Raw genomic sequence first — 17,671 nt, 5'->3', positions numbered from 1 at the left:
TTCCAGTCTTGATGCCTTTTTGTATTCAGTTTGTTGAGCTATAGTCTGTGGATGGGCCGTTAAAAATGACTTGTGATCCTTGTTTTAGGGATATTCTTTTTACCTAGAAATGGAAATTGCTGTTACAAATTCTCACCTTGTTTTATACGTTTGATGTATACAGTAAAATCACATAAAACTGGATGAATTGATTTCTCCTGAAATGTTTTCAGGGGAATAAAAATACAATTTCTCACCATAATTTAAAAGGTGGTTGTGTTTTACAGAACTACATACAGTGGAGTCTTACATTAATCATGGGGGCGGTTGGGTAGCCTAGTGGTTAAAGCATTTGCTTGTCACGCCGAAGACCCGGTTTCGATTCCCAACGTGGGTACATTGTGTGAAGCCAATTTCTGGTGTCCCCCGCTGTAATATTGCTGGAATATTGCTGAAAGCGGTGTACAACCATACTCACTCACTCACTACATTAATCATGACACTTAGATTTTCAAGTTCTAGACTGATGAAGCAAGGAGTATATATACTGTATTAGCAATGATAAGCACCAAGGGGCACCTAGAAAATTGACAAAGGGGCTCTTAGTAAAACCATACATCAGTTGAATTTGTTTTCAGTAATGGAGATATAGTGAACAAACATCAGTTGAACATTGATGAAACAAAACCATTTTCAATAATAGCTTAAGGCATTTATGTACCTAAACTGCTATTTTATGTACAAAATTTATCATATACAAAAAAAAATATGGACTGTCCTGTATATTTTCTGGTCTTCATAGGGGGCACTTCTATAGACTACTTGCAGAGTGGACCGCCTCTGTGGTCTAGTGGTAGAGCATCTGCCTGGAGAGCAGAAGGTCCAGGGTTCATACCAAAAGACATTAACATATTAACATTGTTGTTATCCTGTCTGGTGCTCGGCATAAAGGGGCTAAATCAAGGACTGGTCGGCTTGGAGTCAGTATACTTTGTCTGAATGGGGTATTTATGTTAAACTGTGGCATGGTATCTCAGTGGGCTAGCAGGATAAATCGGCATTAGTCCGGACTAGTACAAGCAGCCACACACACCCATGTGCATGCACATCGCTATATAAGTGCAATGATCTTGGATGCGACGTTAAGCCCAATTTCCCCTTACCTCAGAGTGGTCTAAAAGTCAGCCAGGGGTGCCTTTTGGAGCAGGGTTGAATATGGCAACGACGGTACTTTGAAAGTTACTTCCCAACAATCTTGGTTGAGCTTTCTGGATTGAAACACCAGATGAGGCCTAACAAGGTTCCACGTTTAAAGAGTTAACAATCCAGATGAGAACAATGACTAGTTGCTCCTTAATAGTACTAGTCAAATCTGGGTTATGTTTCATGCATAAGCAAGCACACCGATGTATGTATAGCTCACCTGACTAGTGTAGCAGACTTAAGGCAGTTCATACTGTTTGTCCAAAGTGCAGGATCAATGAATTTTTAAACAAGGCATGGTGGATTCTACAATGAAGGCAGTTGGATCGTGTGATCTTGATTTGTATTTCAATATGGTTACCATGGTGTTTCTTAAGTTTGAGGGAATTTTAGATAGCTTATTGATCTGATCACTTTCTTAACAAGTTCAGTATTGTCAATTGATAAAAGAAACAAATTCACACATTAGGCAATGTTTAGTTAACAGGATATTTGGTCTTTTCAGATTTATTTTTCAGCCAAAGTTTGTATATGGTCATGACAAGTAGAAGGAAAATATACATTCATACCAAGTTCTTTCCTTCCCTTGGTTGGGAACTTGTGCTGTATACTGATGCAAATCTGTTTTAAATGGTGTCAGTGATGTGCACACGTGGATTGAAAGTATTTGGTCTATGCACTTCATGAAAAGCATCTGGATGCATGAATGTTGTTTTATGCTGTTTACAGCAGCCTGTAAAAACTCCAGCCCGGGCAAAATGGTGGTTGGTGTCAGGAATCCATGTCCTCCGTTATCAATGATCCTGCTCTTACAACAAGCATGGGGTACCTGGGGCAATTCTTTTGATCAGTTATCACAAGAGATCCTCTGTATGATGTGTATATTCATCAGACTGGAATTACACATTGTTTGGAATATTGTGGTTCAAGCTTAATGTAAGCTAGAACATCTACTTCTCTTACCATGAACATCTTGACTTTGGTTTAGTTTTGAAAGCCTGGATGATGCGGCTTGGGGCAGCCCTGCATGGGGCCTGTTGTTAGATACATTTCATCTGCTTCATAACCTCACATTAAAGTCAATTTCTTCAAATGGTTGGTCAATGTCTAGCAGTATTTTACATATTTTCTGTCCCCTTGCTTGAATTTTTAATTTTTACCCATGTTTGTATGGTGTGTCCTTTCTGGTCACTGGTTTTTGAATGCTTTAACATTGACTCAAGGAATAAATATCATCTATACCTGTTCAATAATAGTTCCATATGTCCAAAAGTACTTTTTTTTATCACTGTTAGCATATTTATTGTGCAAAACTCTTTAGCCCATATACCACAGGATGTGTGGAAAATGCCACATTAATTCAAACATTTATATGGCTGTTTAGAAAATGCGTTTCTTTACCTAACCTGCTTTTTGAAAAGCAAGACTTCAGTCCATAATGTTGTTTGTGATATACGGTCGCTTGTTGTAGTCACACACAACAGCTTGCAGTTCAAAGCAGTTAATATGATCTGAAAGTGTAAGTCAGTCTTCATGACAACATCTGTTGCTCTACACACAAAACACATACCAAGATAATATGCATTGATATCTAAGGGGATATAATCTTTGGAAAAGCCACATCTGGTATTGACAAAGCTGTTACAGGCTGTTAAAATATACATGCATGATAGGTGGGTTGTGTTTGACGAATAAATGTCTGAATCAGTTTGTGCATTGTTTGATGGCTTAAATGTAATTGCTGGATAATATCAGTTGTTGTTTAGTTATATCAGATGCTACAATCAGCATGCGTCGTCAACACAGTAGCACTTCGAAGATGACAGTATTCCTGAATTACTTAGATTCTAGGAAAATATGGAATTATGAAAACAGTTTTTTCTGAAATTGTTGTTGCTTCGTTTAATAAACATCTGTGATGTTATCTTGGAAGACCAGATACTAACAGTAAGACCCTGGACGCAGGTGTTCAACAATGCGTCTATAAACACTCCAATTCTCTAGAGGGATTGCAATATCGAAAATCTTGAAATTCTGCATATATTAAAAATACCCAGTCAGAGTATTATCCCACTATACATTTATGATAATTATACTACCGATATAAAAAGAAGGAACTGATAAAAAAAAAAAACATAGTGAAAAGGTAATGAAGCCGAGCTGGGCAATGTTGCCAGGTGCTGGGTCTCTTGGTGTGCACTGGTGTCGATGATCTAGGTGTCTTATCACTAACATGGTTTTGATCACTTATGAGCATGCAATCAACATCCAATCAAAATGACTCAAGTAGGGGAGTTCAGCATAGACCCACTTTCAAAATTGCTGACAGGTACCCTGTTGGGGTTTCAGTGTAGAATCTGTCCTAAGTAGTGGTGTAACGATACGGCGGTACAGTATTGTATCCCGATGCACAGCCCACAATACGATGCATCGATTTGGAAAGCATGTATCGCGATACATACGATATTTTCATAACACAGTTTTACTTAATGAATTTTGATGTTTTTCCCCCATGGAAAGACATTACCATGCACGTAACACCGGAAATACCATGTCAACAAATCCATACTGAAGTTCGCAAATTATTCATGTAATTAGACTGTCTGGCTATAAAAAGTGTTCTTTGTATATCTGGACTTATGTTTGTAACTTATTTCATTAATTTTATTCAAAATTCCTTTTAATATTGTTTTCATTAATTTCGGCGAAATCGTGTGTGAAGCGATCGGAAGATCGCACAACTCACCGTTATTAACAGCAACCACGGTCAGATTACCGCTATAGACGCCTTGAAACGAACTTTAGTTGACAGAGAATGGATACATATATCATAAATGCCATACTTTGATTCGTTAAAAGTCATATTTGTTTTTGTTGGACGATTCTATGTCAACACGTAATTCTCGCGATCACGCGATCACGTGCACGGGAGCCTTGACGGTGACTGGTCAGACTGGTTCCATGTAAAAAATAATACCCGGCAATAGCGATCAGCTGCTTTGCTTAGGGTTATTATTATTTTAAATATGTTTAGTAAAAGCTGCATCTAAATTAACAAGATATTGGAATATATTACTCCTGATAAAAAAATAGTTTCAGATACAACTTTTGCCGATCCTTGCATTAAAATCCTGTAAAGTTATATCATTGGTTGTGTCTTGACCGAATCACTGGTAGATTCCAAGAAAACGTGTGTACAGCTGATTGCTGTGTCCGGCTTAGTTTACGAGAAAATACACAAGGTTATCTTAATCCCTGGATATAAAACAATGCCTAGCTGAACAAAAAATACAATTTAGACGGTAAATCAACATGTCTGCTGATTTTTTATCTCAAATTTCGAATTTGTACTTACGAAGTTTTTCATCACCCGTTCGTTTGCCGGACTTTGCTGAAGGGGTACAGTGTAATTTTTTTCTGCGCATAATATTCAAATTTCTTCTTTTTTCCAAAATATTGAACCCGCTAGAGGGGGTGCGCATTATACATAGGTACGCACTATACTCAAGAAAATATGGTACTTTTAAACATGAAATACGTTTAACAATTTCAAAACCAGTTTGTTGTTTCAGTAAAACATACTGTATTCCTGACAATTTTCTATAACAGTAAATAAACACCTTATATCTTCTTCAACTGTACTTGTCACATCTTTTAGAGAGTAGAAAGACATCAACTTGGCTTAGCTTGTACCAGTAAACACTGTATCGTGATACGTATCGTATCGCGACCCCTGTATCGCGATACGTATCGTATCGCGACCCTCCCGTATCGTTACACCTCTAGTCCTAAGTAAGCTACAATGTAAGAGGGGACTAAAATAGATTGGGTACAAAATTGCTTGCTGTCTAGACTGATGATACCTCATGCTCATAGAATATTGCTAACTGCAGTGTAACACAGTGTCATTCACCCATGAAATAGTAAATGTTGTTGATATCCCCGATGCTACCAGATGGAGGGAGTTCATGACTGTCAGGACAAAAGAAAGCAGATGGAGTATGCTTCATAATGATGTGTAAACATTGAAAACAACAGGCCAGATCACCAACAATGTTAGTCACCGGAAGAATGGCAGCAACACATGGCTAGCCTCAATCAATAAATCAGATAGATCCAGTATTAAGGGAACCCCTTGTTTCATGGTTCCCCCCATACAAAACAGTCCACAATAAAACTGAAAAGTTCATACTCACTTCATTGCACTATTGACATCATGCTATTATCACATGTGAGTGACATTGACATCACGTTACAGCTACATTATGTGAGGGTCCTGAGATTGACATCACGTTACAGCTACATTATGTGAGGGTCCTGAGATTGACATCATGTTACAGCTTCATTATGTGAGGGTCCTAAGATTGACATCACGTTACAGCTACATTATGTGAGGGTCCTGAGATTGACATCACGTTACAGCTACATTATGTGAGGGTCCTGAGATTGGTATAACGTTACAGGTGCATTATGTGAGGGTCCTAAGATTGACATCACGTTACAGCTACATTATGTGAGGGTCCTGAGATTGGCATCACGTTACAGCTACATTATGTGAGGTCCTAAGATTGACATCACATTACAGCTACATTATGTGAGGGTCCTGAGATTGGCATCACGTTACAGCTACATTATGTGAGGGTCCTAAGATTGGCATCACGTTACAGCTACATTATGTGAGGGTCCTAAGATTGACATCATGTTACAGCTACGTTATGTGAGGGTCCTAAGATTGACATCACGTTGCAGCTACATTATGTGAGGGTCCTAAGATTGACATCACGTTGCAGCTACATTATGTGAGGGTCCTAAGATTGACATCACGTTACAGCTACATTATGTGAGGGTCCTAAGATTGACATCACGTTACAGCTACATTATGTGAGGGTCCTAAGTTGGACATCATGTTACAGGTACATTATGTGAGGGTCCTAAGATTGACATCACATTACAGCTACATTATGTGAGGGTCCTAAGATTGACATCACGTTGCAGCTACATTATGTGAGGGTCCTAAGATTGACATCACGTTACAGCTACATTATGTGAGGGTCCTGAGATTGGTATAACGTTACAGGTACATTATGTGAGGGTCCTGAGATTGACATCACGATGCAGCTAAATTATGTGAGGGTCCTGAGATTGACATCACGTTACAGGTACATTATGTGAGGGTCCTAAGATTGACATCACGTTACAGCTACATTATGTGAGGGTCCTGAGATTGACATCACGTTACAGGTACATTATGTGAGGGTCCTAAGATTGACATCACGTTGCAGCTACATTATGTGAGGGTCCTAAGATTGACATCATGTTACAGCTACGTTATGTGAGGGTCCTAAGATTGACATCACGTTGCAGCTTAATTATGTGAGGGTCCTGAGATTGACATCACGTTACAGCTACATTATGTTAGGGTCCTGAGATTGACATCACGTTACAGGTACATTATGTGAGGGTCCTAAGATTGACATCACGTTAGGGCTACATTATGTGAGGGTCCTAAGATTGACATCACGTTACAGGTACAATATGTGAGTGTCCTAAGATTGACATCACGTTACAGCTACATTATGTGAGGGTCCTAAGATTGACATCACGTTACAGCTACATTATGTGAGGGTCCTAAGATTGTCATCACGTTGCAGCTACATAATGTGAGGGTCCTAAGATTGACATCACGTTACAGCTGCATTATGTGAGGGTCCTAAGATTGACATCACGTTACAGCTACATTATGTGAGGGTCCTAAGTTTGACATCATGTTACAGGTACATTATGTGAGGGTCCTAAGATTGACATCACATTACAGCTACATTATATGAGGGTCCTAAGATTGACATCACGTTAGGGCTACATTATGTGAGGGTCCTAAGATTGACATCACGTTACAGCTACATTATGTGAGGGTCCTGAGATTGGTATAACGTTACAGGTACATTATGTGAGGGTCCTGAGATTGACATCACGATGCAGCTAAATTATGTGAGGGTCCTGAGATTGACATCACGTTACAGCTACATTATGTGAGGGTCCTAAGATTGACATCACGTTACAGCTACATTATGTGAGGGTCCTGAGATTGACATCACGTTACAGGTACATTATGTGAGGGTCCTAAGATTGACATCACGTTGCAGCTACATTATGTGAGGGTCCTAAGATTGACATCATGTTGCAGCTACGTTATGTGAGGGTCCTAAGATTGACATCACGTTGCAGCTTAATTATGTGAGGGTCCTGAGATTGACATCACGTTACAGCTACATTATGTGAGGGTCCTGAGATTGACATCACGTTACAGGTACATAATGTGAGGGTCCTAAGATTGACATCACGTTACACCTACATTATGTGAGGGTCCTAAGATTGACATCACGTTACAGGTACATTATGTGAGTGTCCTAAGATTGACATCACGTTACAGCTACATTATGTGAGGGTCCTAAGATTGACATCACGTTACAGCTACATTATGTTAGGGTCCTAAGATTGACATCACGTTGCAGCTTAATTATGTGAGGGTCCTGAGATTGACATCACGTTACAGCTACATTATGTGAGGGTCCTAAGATTGACATCACGTTACAGCTACATTATGTGAGGGTCCTGAGATTGACATCACGTTACAGCTACATTATGTGAGGGTCCAAAGATTGACATCACGTTACAGCTACATTATGTGAGGGTCCAAAGATTGACATCACGTTACAGCTACATTATGTGAGGGTCCTAAGATTGACATCACGTTACAGCTACATTATGTGAGGTTCCTAAGATTGACATCACGTTACAGCTACATTATGATAGGTTCTTAAGAATGACATGATGCTATAGCAAAGTTATGTTAGGGTTCTACGATTAACATCATGTTATATACATTTAAACTTTTATTTACAGTGCTAGAGAGTCAGATGCAAAAACATGAGAATAGAACCTCCATGAAATGAGGTAATATTACTATTCTGATACTCAGGGACCAGTCATACAGACTGACATCCAAAATAATGACTTAATATATTTTGTGTCATACAAGGTCAAGTTATTATGAATAACATAAGAATATTCCAATGTAACTCAGCTGAGCTGATGAGGATATAGTTACTTGTCCTACCAATGCCTCACTGGGAATCATTTGTAATATGCGGGTTAAATTGTAAGCCCAAACCTGTGTTTCAGGTCTGAAATGTGGCTTGGTATGAAGTAATGTTCTGTCAGGTGTCACCTTGCTCTCAAATTAGGATAATTCGGAATTGAATTCTAATTTGGAGATTGAAAGCTGCCCATTGTGCTCATTTAGAATGGGCTCTAAATAGATGTGTCAGATGACTTCCTTTCTAAGGAATCGAAAGAAATTACAAATTGAATGAATAATTCATCACCTATAGACATGTCATATGTAAATTACTGAAATAGATTTGTTATACAGAGGGTTTTGCAGTGGTTATCGAACTCACAAGTACATATGAAATTAGTCCCCTTCTTTACTGAAGCTGAAGCCATCCTATCTTTTAATAAGAACCTGCAATGAATGATTTAGAGGCTGGTAAAATGTCATTCCTGCATGACCTGTTGTTCATTTCAATGAGAACGCTATCGATCATTATCATTAGGTTATGTAGTCGCGATCAATGATGAGATCGTATCTCAATCTCTAATATTACAAATGGCGGAAAAAATGTTGGGTAATGGGGTGTGAAATAATGAACATGTTTTAGAAGAAAATATATTTGGTCACATTGACATGACGAGAAGATGCATGTTTTGCAAGCAGATTTTAAACATGGCAAAAAGCACAATGCACTAATTTATCTAAACAGATTTCCCTGAAAAAGATTATTTTCTTCCTAAAAGTTTGTATTGTGATAATGCTCAGTGTCTTAGAGTTCATGTCAATCTTTATTTTTGTAGTTTTTAGAGTTTAAGGTATATTTAATTGTCAAAACTGTTTATTTCAATCTTTCACGCATAATTTATGGTTATAGTTTTATACGAAAATACAAAGCAAGAAAAACGTGAGTAACTTATTTCTTGGGACTTAAACTCTAAAGTAAATGAACTGCTGGAATGAAGTCTTCCAGTTTAAGCTTAAAGTTTCTGAAACGTGACAACAACTAGCCAGCCTTTTACACAACTTTCCTTTTATGGACCGAAGCATTTTTTCACAAGAGAATCAGAAATGGCAATTTACACCCGAAAGAAAGGTAGTTTGCTGTGGAATCAATGGAACTGAACGTCAAGCAACCAAAAAGCTGATTTTATCACAACACTGATAGTTCATTCTCCAGTTGCCTATTGAGACTGCCACAACTCACATTACAAACCATTTTATTGTCTTCTTGAAAACTTTCATTCCACATTCCCATGGAAGGGAATTAACCTAAGGTTGAAGCATGGAGTTCAACTATTGATTCCCCAGCATATCAGAAACTTTATGTTTAACGTTTTGAAAAAAGTGAGACACAGTTACATCTCATGTAATGTTAAGGAAATATTAGCAGAGGGAAAGATAGAATGATTGATTTTAGTTAATGACCATAGTCAGGATTTGATTTTCTGGATTTTCAAGTGCCCATGAAAATCTGTAAATTTGCAGAATGTTATTGCTTTTCATTCTGTGGAATGTCCATGAAAGTACTCATTCTCATTTTGTAACTTCCGCATGTATGAGAAATTGGGGATTGTATTTAGTAATTAAAGAATGGAGATGTAGAGAATCTCACAAGAGTGTTTTTTCATGTCAAACATATCAACATGGGTCCATTAAAGTAACAATAGTCTGGAGGTTTTCTTACTTCTGATGACAATCATTGATTTATGTCACATCACAAGACACGTGGATGAGATTTTATGTATTTTTTAATGTCATTCTTATGGACTGATGATGAAAAATATTTAAAATTTGTGCTGATATGGGTAGTTTAAACCACCTCAAATTTTAACGTACATGCCAAATATTACAAGAAAGTACAATGTATTGATACTCTGCTTTTGATTGGATGGAACTTTAGTGGCTTGTCAATTTACGAGCATAAGCATAATCTGTCTGAAACCATTCCTTTAATACCATATCTGTGGATACTTAGTAACTAAAAATATTAGCGCTGACAATTAACAATTCTTTTGCCTTCAGTTCAATGTAGGTGAGATTAGAAAGTTTCTTCACTTTTAATTGAGTGATGGCATGCCATTATTGTTTAAACAATCTATACCTTCTAGGTTCCCATGCTATAATGCTAAGGAGTCAGCATTTTAACATCTGGGTATTTCAAGTCGTAGGTGTAGTTCAACATTGAATTGTCTTTTTTGTTCCAAATTTGAAAAATTGCTTGATAATTGGAAACTATACATGGAAAGAGTCTAGACTATACACAGTACTCCCCATGCTAAACCAAAACACTTTGCTTGCTGTCCTGACCAATGTGTAAAATGAAAATCACACAATAGTGTGTGGACAATGTTCAGATGATCTAAGAAAAGGTTTGTCTTATCCCAAATTTGATTTTGACATGAACAGTAATGTTGACTGTTATCATTGCTTCAAGTATATTGCTCATCAACATTATTGCAGAAAAGCAGGAACATCTTGAAACTCTCAGACAAACATGAGCTGTATTCAGTAAGTATGGGTTTTTCGGTCACTTTTAACCAAATATTTCCTGTGGTTGTACACCCTAAGACAATACAGGTAGGGGACATTAAGTGAACCCATGAGTACAAGCATGGTGCTGACACCAAGGTTCATATTTGGAAAGAATCTCCGCATCAAACCTGGAAGCAGCCAATCTTTTTAGCTATGAAGACATTTATGCACGTCTTCATGAGGCAAAGGAGTTAACTGATTGTAAAAGTCCGGTTTCGACCCTTGCCAAACTAGGCTCGAATTTCTGGGCTAGATTGTAGCACCACCAGTGGCTGTTACGAGTTATGTCCCTCTATGTCCCTCTTATTGACAAGTCAGATTCCCTCTCTTATATAATTTTTATTTTCTTCTAACAAAACGGCTGCACCCAGTAAAGACGATCTGATCGATAATCAAAATAAAAAAATAAGACTTTCTTCGTGAAGTGCATCTAATCACATGAGCACCTGGATTAAGAAGTATCTGTTGAAGACAAGTTGGCGGTACACATGCTTTGCAAATCCTGCAAGGGTGTTCAGCAAGGGTGGAAACTGGACTTTTATAGTCAGTTAACTCCCTTGCCTTGGGAAGATGATTAATTCGATGAATTCCAAATTATATCTCTGGGCATCAAATACTCAGTAACACATGCAAATCTGTAAACACATAATTCTTATGTCCTTATTGACAACTTGAGCAAAATTGAAGGAACACTATAATTTTGCGTCAGAGCTACTGCAGGTATATTATTTCATTTCGATATCGTGACTTATTATTTTGATAGTGACAAATGACAATAGGACATACTCACGATCTTATGTAATTTGAATATTAATTAGGACATTTACAAATTTGGAGAAGAATCTTCAGGACATTTTGGATCACAATCAATAAATGTCCCCGACTTTGAACCAACCTGAAACACTATGTATACATGTAATGACATATATTCTGATATATAGGCTGCCAAGTCATAGGGTGCACGTGGTAAAGTGTGTATGCATGCTGAAACTTATCATGTTGTGGCGATGGACAAATGAACTTTTCTGTCGTTTGTGGCCAGAAGTAACAGAGTGTCAGTTTATAACACCTAAACTGTCTTCAGTACCTGGGAGTGCCCATAACTCGAGTAGCTCGGCTCATCACATCTTCAAACTGTGAGCAATGTGCAGGATTGCTAGGAGATTCTAGTGCCTATTATCACCTTCCAGTTGACTGCCTGTCTGACATAGGAATGCTCTCTGAATTTAAATGGCTTTAGGAAATTAGGCCAACTTGGAGGGATCTGAAATTTGTTGGATCTTAAGAAATATTTAAACCTGGAAAACATTTTGCTTGTTTATTGATGTATGAATACTTAGGATTAGCAGAAGAAAGGATTAGTGCAATGTCACTGATTCTATAAAAAAATAATCTACATGATGGGATCTTAAAGTGATGTGTATACTACTGATATTTGTTTGTTTGTTTGTTTAACGTCACGCTCAGCAATATTCAAGCTATATGACGGTGGTCTGTAAATAATCGAGTCTGGACCAGACAATCCAGTGATTAATATCAAGAGCATCAATCCATGCAATTGGGATCGATAGCATGCATCAACCAAGTCAGCGAGCCTGACCCGATCCCGTTAGTCGCCTCTTAGACAAGCCTGGATTTCTGAAGATCTATTCTACCCCAGATTTTCATGGGTCTCAGGCTATAATGACATGCCATCAACCATTTCACTGTATCGGACCACCCGATTCATAAAGTCGCCATTGAATTACAATCATGAGCAACTGGAGTGATGGTCCAGTACCTGTTTGAAACTTGTTGTGTTACTGGGATGTGGTAAGTCTCTAGATCCCCTGTGTGGTAACCCAGCTTGTTGCCTCATGCTTACAGCCTGTTTCTGTTAGGTTTACTCAGTTGTGCAGTGAGGTTCCAATTAAAGTCATGTAAATGATAATACCAGGGGGGTTGCAGAACATTTGGGAGTCATCTGTGAAGTTCAACTAACTGGCTTTAAGTCATGTCTAAATATTGACAGTTCTGAAACAATGGAGGCGTAAGCAGATTTCAAAGAATTGACAGAATTTGCACAATTGATAATACACATTACAGACAATCGGACATGCCTAGTGACGATACATGTTTGTTTCTGAGTGGGTCATCAGTGTAGAAATGCCAAGAGACCAATGACAACGCGGCCTCAGTGAATAAATGCTTATGATTAGTGGATTTGTTACCACAAACTCTATTTTAATGCCCATTTGACAGGGCTCACAACCACATGGGGATTTCACGGTCGTAAGAGGCGACTAACTGGATCAGGGGTCAGGTTCAGTGTCTTGGTTGATTGCAGGTCATCGCACCTTGATGGCATGGGTCGTTACTCATAGCAATCACTGGATTGTCTGGTCCAGACTCAATTATTTACAGGCCACTGACACATAGTTGGAATATTGCTGAGTGCAAAGGTATACAACAAACAAACAAACAAACAGATAGACGAACAACTCCTAACCAGATCTGGAGGGGAATGTAGGGCTTTGACAATGCTGTGTTTACCGAAAAATGCAAAATACAGATGGTGTCAAGGTGTCATCTGCCTGACCTTACTGTTTCAAGGTGACCCAAAATTCTGCTCACTATACTTTGAACTAGATGATCCCATGACTATATCAGTGAGTGAGTGAGGTGTGTTTTAGGCATGAGGCATGTTATTCCAGCCATAGCACAGTGGTGGCTGCCAATAATGGGTTTGACACAATGTACCCATGTGGGGATTTGAATGCCAGCCTGAGGTGTGCTGTGTCAATGCTCTATCCACTTGACCACCCTGATGCTCCCAAAGATGTATTTATAAGGACCTAGGGGACTGATCTATAGTGTTTGGGAGGTGCTAACACATCACTGACAGTGCTCTTAGAAGAGTGTGATGCTAAATACAGTAGAGATCATGAGAAATTGATGATGATGTGGCATTAGATTGATTAAATTTGTCGCACAAGGTTTTTTTAACAGAAGGAAATATTACATCCCTATATATTCTATTGATGCCCAAACATCTGTTAATCAAGCATGCTTTAAGCCTCTGTGTTGTATTGTACCAAAAGGGTGGTAGTGATGGTATGCTGTGTATGCATTGGGTTTCCTATCTCAGATTCAGCTGTGCCTTAGTTAAAGTAGTAAACTCAGTGGGTGCCATCTTTAACTGAAGCAACCTGTGTATACATGCATATGACAGGAAAGCCTAAAAACAGGGTTTTTTGTCTCCAAAAGTATAGCTTTTGGCATACCAAATGTATGCAATATATTTATATTATCTGAAAGGCAAAAAGTAAATATAGATCACCAAAATAAAATGTGTAGGTACCAGAGGTTATTTCTTCAATGTAAGGTACACAGTTATGAGTGCAATGTAAGCTACAGATTTTGACTACAATATGAGGCACAATTATGACTACAAAATCTAGAACACATTTGTAACTACAGTATAAGCTACACATGACCAATATAAGCTACACATGACCGATAAAAGCTACACATTACGACTACAATATAAGCTACACATTATGACTACAATATGAGCTACACATTATGACTACAATATAAGCTACACATTATGACTACAATATGAGCTACACATTATGACTACAATATGAACTACACATTATGACCAACATTAGCTTCACATGACCAATATCAGCTACACCTTTATGACTATAATATGAGGTACACATTATGACCAATATAAGCTACACATTATGACTACATTATGAGCTACACATAATGACTACAATATTGGGTATGCATTATGACTACAATATAAGCTACACATAATGACTACAATATAGGCTATGCATTGTGACCAGTATGAGCTACACATTATGACCAGTATGAGCTACACATTGTAACTGCAACATGAGCTACCCTTTATGACTACAATATAAGCTACACATTATGACTACAATACATGCTAGGCATTATGACTGCAACATAAGCTTCACATTATCACTACAATATAACCTACACATTATGACTACAATATAAGCTACACATAATGACTACAATATAGGCTATGCATTATGACCAATAAGAGCTGCACATTATGACCAATATGAGCTACACATTATGACTGCAAGATAAGCTACACATTATGACTGCAAGATAAGCTACATATTGTGACTACAATTTAAGGCACAGATTATGATTGCAACATAAGCTACACATTATGACTGCAACATAAGCTACACATTATGACTGCAACATAAGCTACACATTATGACTGCAACATAAGCTACACATTATGACCGCAACATAAGCTACTCATTATGACTACAATATAAGCTACACATTATGACAGTGATATATGGCACATATTAAGATACTGTCTCTGTAGTGTATTCAATGAAAGCAAGTTGAAGGGAGCAATATCTACACTTTGTAATGTCAGATGAAGAATAACAATGGAATTACAACTGACGTGGACCGAAATAGCTTCAATAAAGCAGTTCCATATCGCAATATCTGACAGGGCAACAAGGGACACTGAATGTATTACAGTGGAGGAACAAGATGAGTGGAAAGGTAAATGCTCCTGTTTTGGAGGCAAATGCTAGCTTAGGATTTGACCCGTAGTTATGACTGTCAGCAAGACTCCGAGAATGTAAGAGTCTAGGACAGCCCAGACAGTCGATCACAGTCAATCCAAAACTTACATGAGGCCGACATGTTGAATGGTCAAGAAAGGGAATACAAAAGGCTAGGAAGTCAGTCCCATTAAATCAATAAATTTGCACCAAAACAGATGCTACCAGGCTGTTAATTATCTCTTGCAGTTTGAGAGGGATTTCATTGTCATTCTCTTGGGAGGCTTCTCTTAAGGTTACAGTTGTCCAACTCAGGTACTGTAATTGTGTGCAGTGGTATACCATGGTCTACAATTGTATTCAGATGTCGTCATATGGTGTGCCTCATACTGGGGTAAATAAAGTAGCTCCGCTGAGAATTTCTGTTTCTATTTTCTGTTATTTGATATAATGTGTTCTTTCATGCATATGAGTTGATTGTAGTCATTATTTGCAAAGCCTTTATCATGATTGTGGTGTAGCTATGCTTCTCTGCAGTGAGAGTGGTAATGTGGTGAAGTGGGTAGTGCATTCCATGTCATGCTAAATGCTCTGCTTCCATTCCATAAATTGAATTCAGTGGTATCACAGAATATACCCATAACTTCTCGGTTGTGTTGGTTAAGGCAATAATATTTTAGTTTAATACAAAATTCAATGCTGAATTGGATGTGCCACCAGTTTATTACACTTTGAACAATTTGTTGGCAGAAACTGTTATGTTGAATTGTGAATGAAGATCAATTTATTTCAAAAACATTTAACAATTCCTAAATAAAGGTATGATCAAATGTCCTGATCAATATCGTGTTACTGAAGGTGGTGATGTTTGAAGGGAGAGATGGCCATGAGAAGGAGAGTTTCATGAGATGTGACAAACTGAGAGGATGACCCATAAAATCCCCATTTATAGTTCCAAGGTACTTCCATTTGGCTAGCATTACCATTTCACAAATGAAACAAAATGTGGTTAAAAGCTTTCATTTATGAACATTTTATGCATCAATACTGTTTATTATCTTGATTTTATAATAATTGCATCTCTTCAACATCCACTTCATCAAAGTCCTCCAAAGCAGCTCCAAGTTTTGCAGCTTGCCCTTCAGCTGTACAATGTATTACCAGTCTAAGCATGAATAATCACAATCAAATCAAATGGATTTATTTTTGCATTCCAACGCTAACCTATTTTCAATAAAAAAAACATTTTTGAGAGGAATCACAGGCTAATTCCAACAACATTTTGGTTGTGAAGGCTGAACAAGAAAGGTCAGAGCTTCAGAGGAAAATTGGATTGCCTCCATGCCAATCTCTAGATGAGGCTCTGCATAGGCCAAGGCTTGGTATGGGAAGGAGATATTAGTCTATCTGTTAAAGGGAAGAAACCTACTTAATCTAGTTAGGTTTTCTTAGCCTTGCTGTACAGCTTTGGAGCAAAGACTAAAACTTTGTAGCAGTAGTCCTCATGGCCACTCACAGGCTGTAGACTGGGCAGACAGCTGAGCGTGGATTAGGAGATTATTTCACACTGATATCAATATATTGATCCAAAGTCAGCTGAACGAGAGAGTGGCGAAGAGAGAGACGGAGTGAGAGAGATCGTGAATTGACGATTTTGCCATTGCTGAGGCGGGGAGGGTTGAGACCCACATGCATACAGTGGTAACAGCAGCTGTCACTGTCATTGTACATTGTAGAGTACTGCCAGTCCACTGAGCCAGTCGCTCACGTCGCCTTACTTCATGTCTGCTGCTTGCATCTGGCTGTACAGCGCTGCTGCGTCTGCTGCTACTGGTTTGACCGTCTGCTTGTGTGCTGTGCGGCAGTGGAGGTTGTAGGGTTAACCCTGACTTGATGTATCAAGACTGGCTCTTGTGACTGGGCGTTTGTTTGGAAGATTTGTCTTGAAGTGTTTCCTGGAGGTGTTGAAAGGAAGATTTACCATATATTTGATCACTTTATGATGTGATGTGCTTGAGGTGAGGATATATTTCAGCATACTTACACTGCATATCAATGAAATAGATGTCATCCTTTGCGTGTTGTGTTTTGCCTTGGATAATTAGAAGTGTTTCACTTCAGGCTGAAAGTTGAAGAATTACAGATAGATCACTTCAGACTGGTGGACAAATTGCAGTGAAATGTTCTATAGATGTCTCCTTAAATGTAATTCCTTCTGATATCAATGATCTATAAGCAGTCACTGGAGCTATTGTATTGCTCCATCATCAAGCACGTATGCAGCTTT

Source organism: Haliotis rufescens, unplaced genomic scaffold (assembly GCF_023055435.1).
Source record: "Haliotis rufescens isolate VD_foot unplaced genomic scaffold, xgHalRufe1.0.p SCAF_5, whole genome shotgun sequence".
Classification (NCBI taxonomy): domain Eukaryota; kingdom Metazoa; phylum Mollusca; class Gastropoda; order Lepetellida; family Haliotidae; genus Haliotis; species Haliotis rufescens.
Note: the sequence above shows the minus strand (reverse complement) of the source record.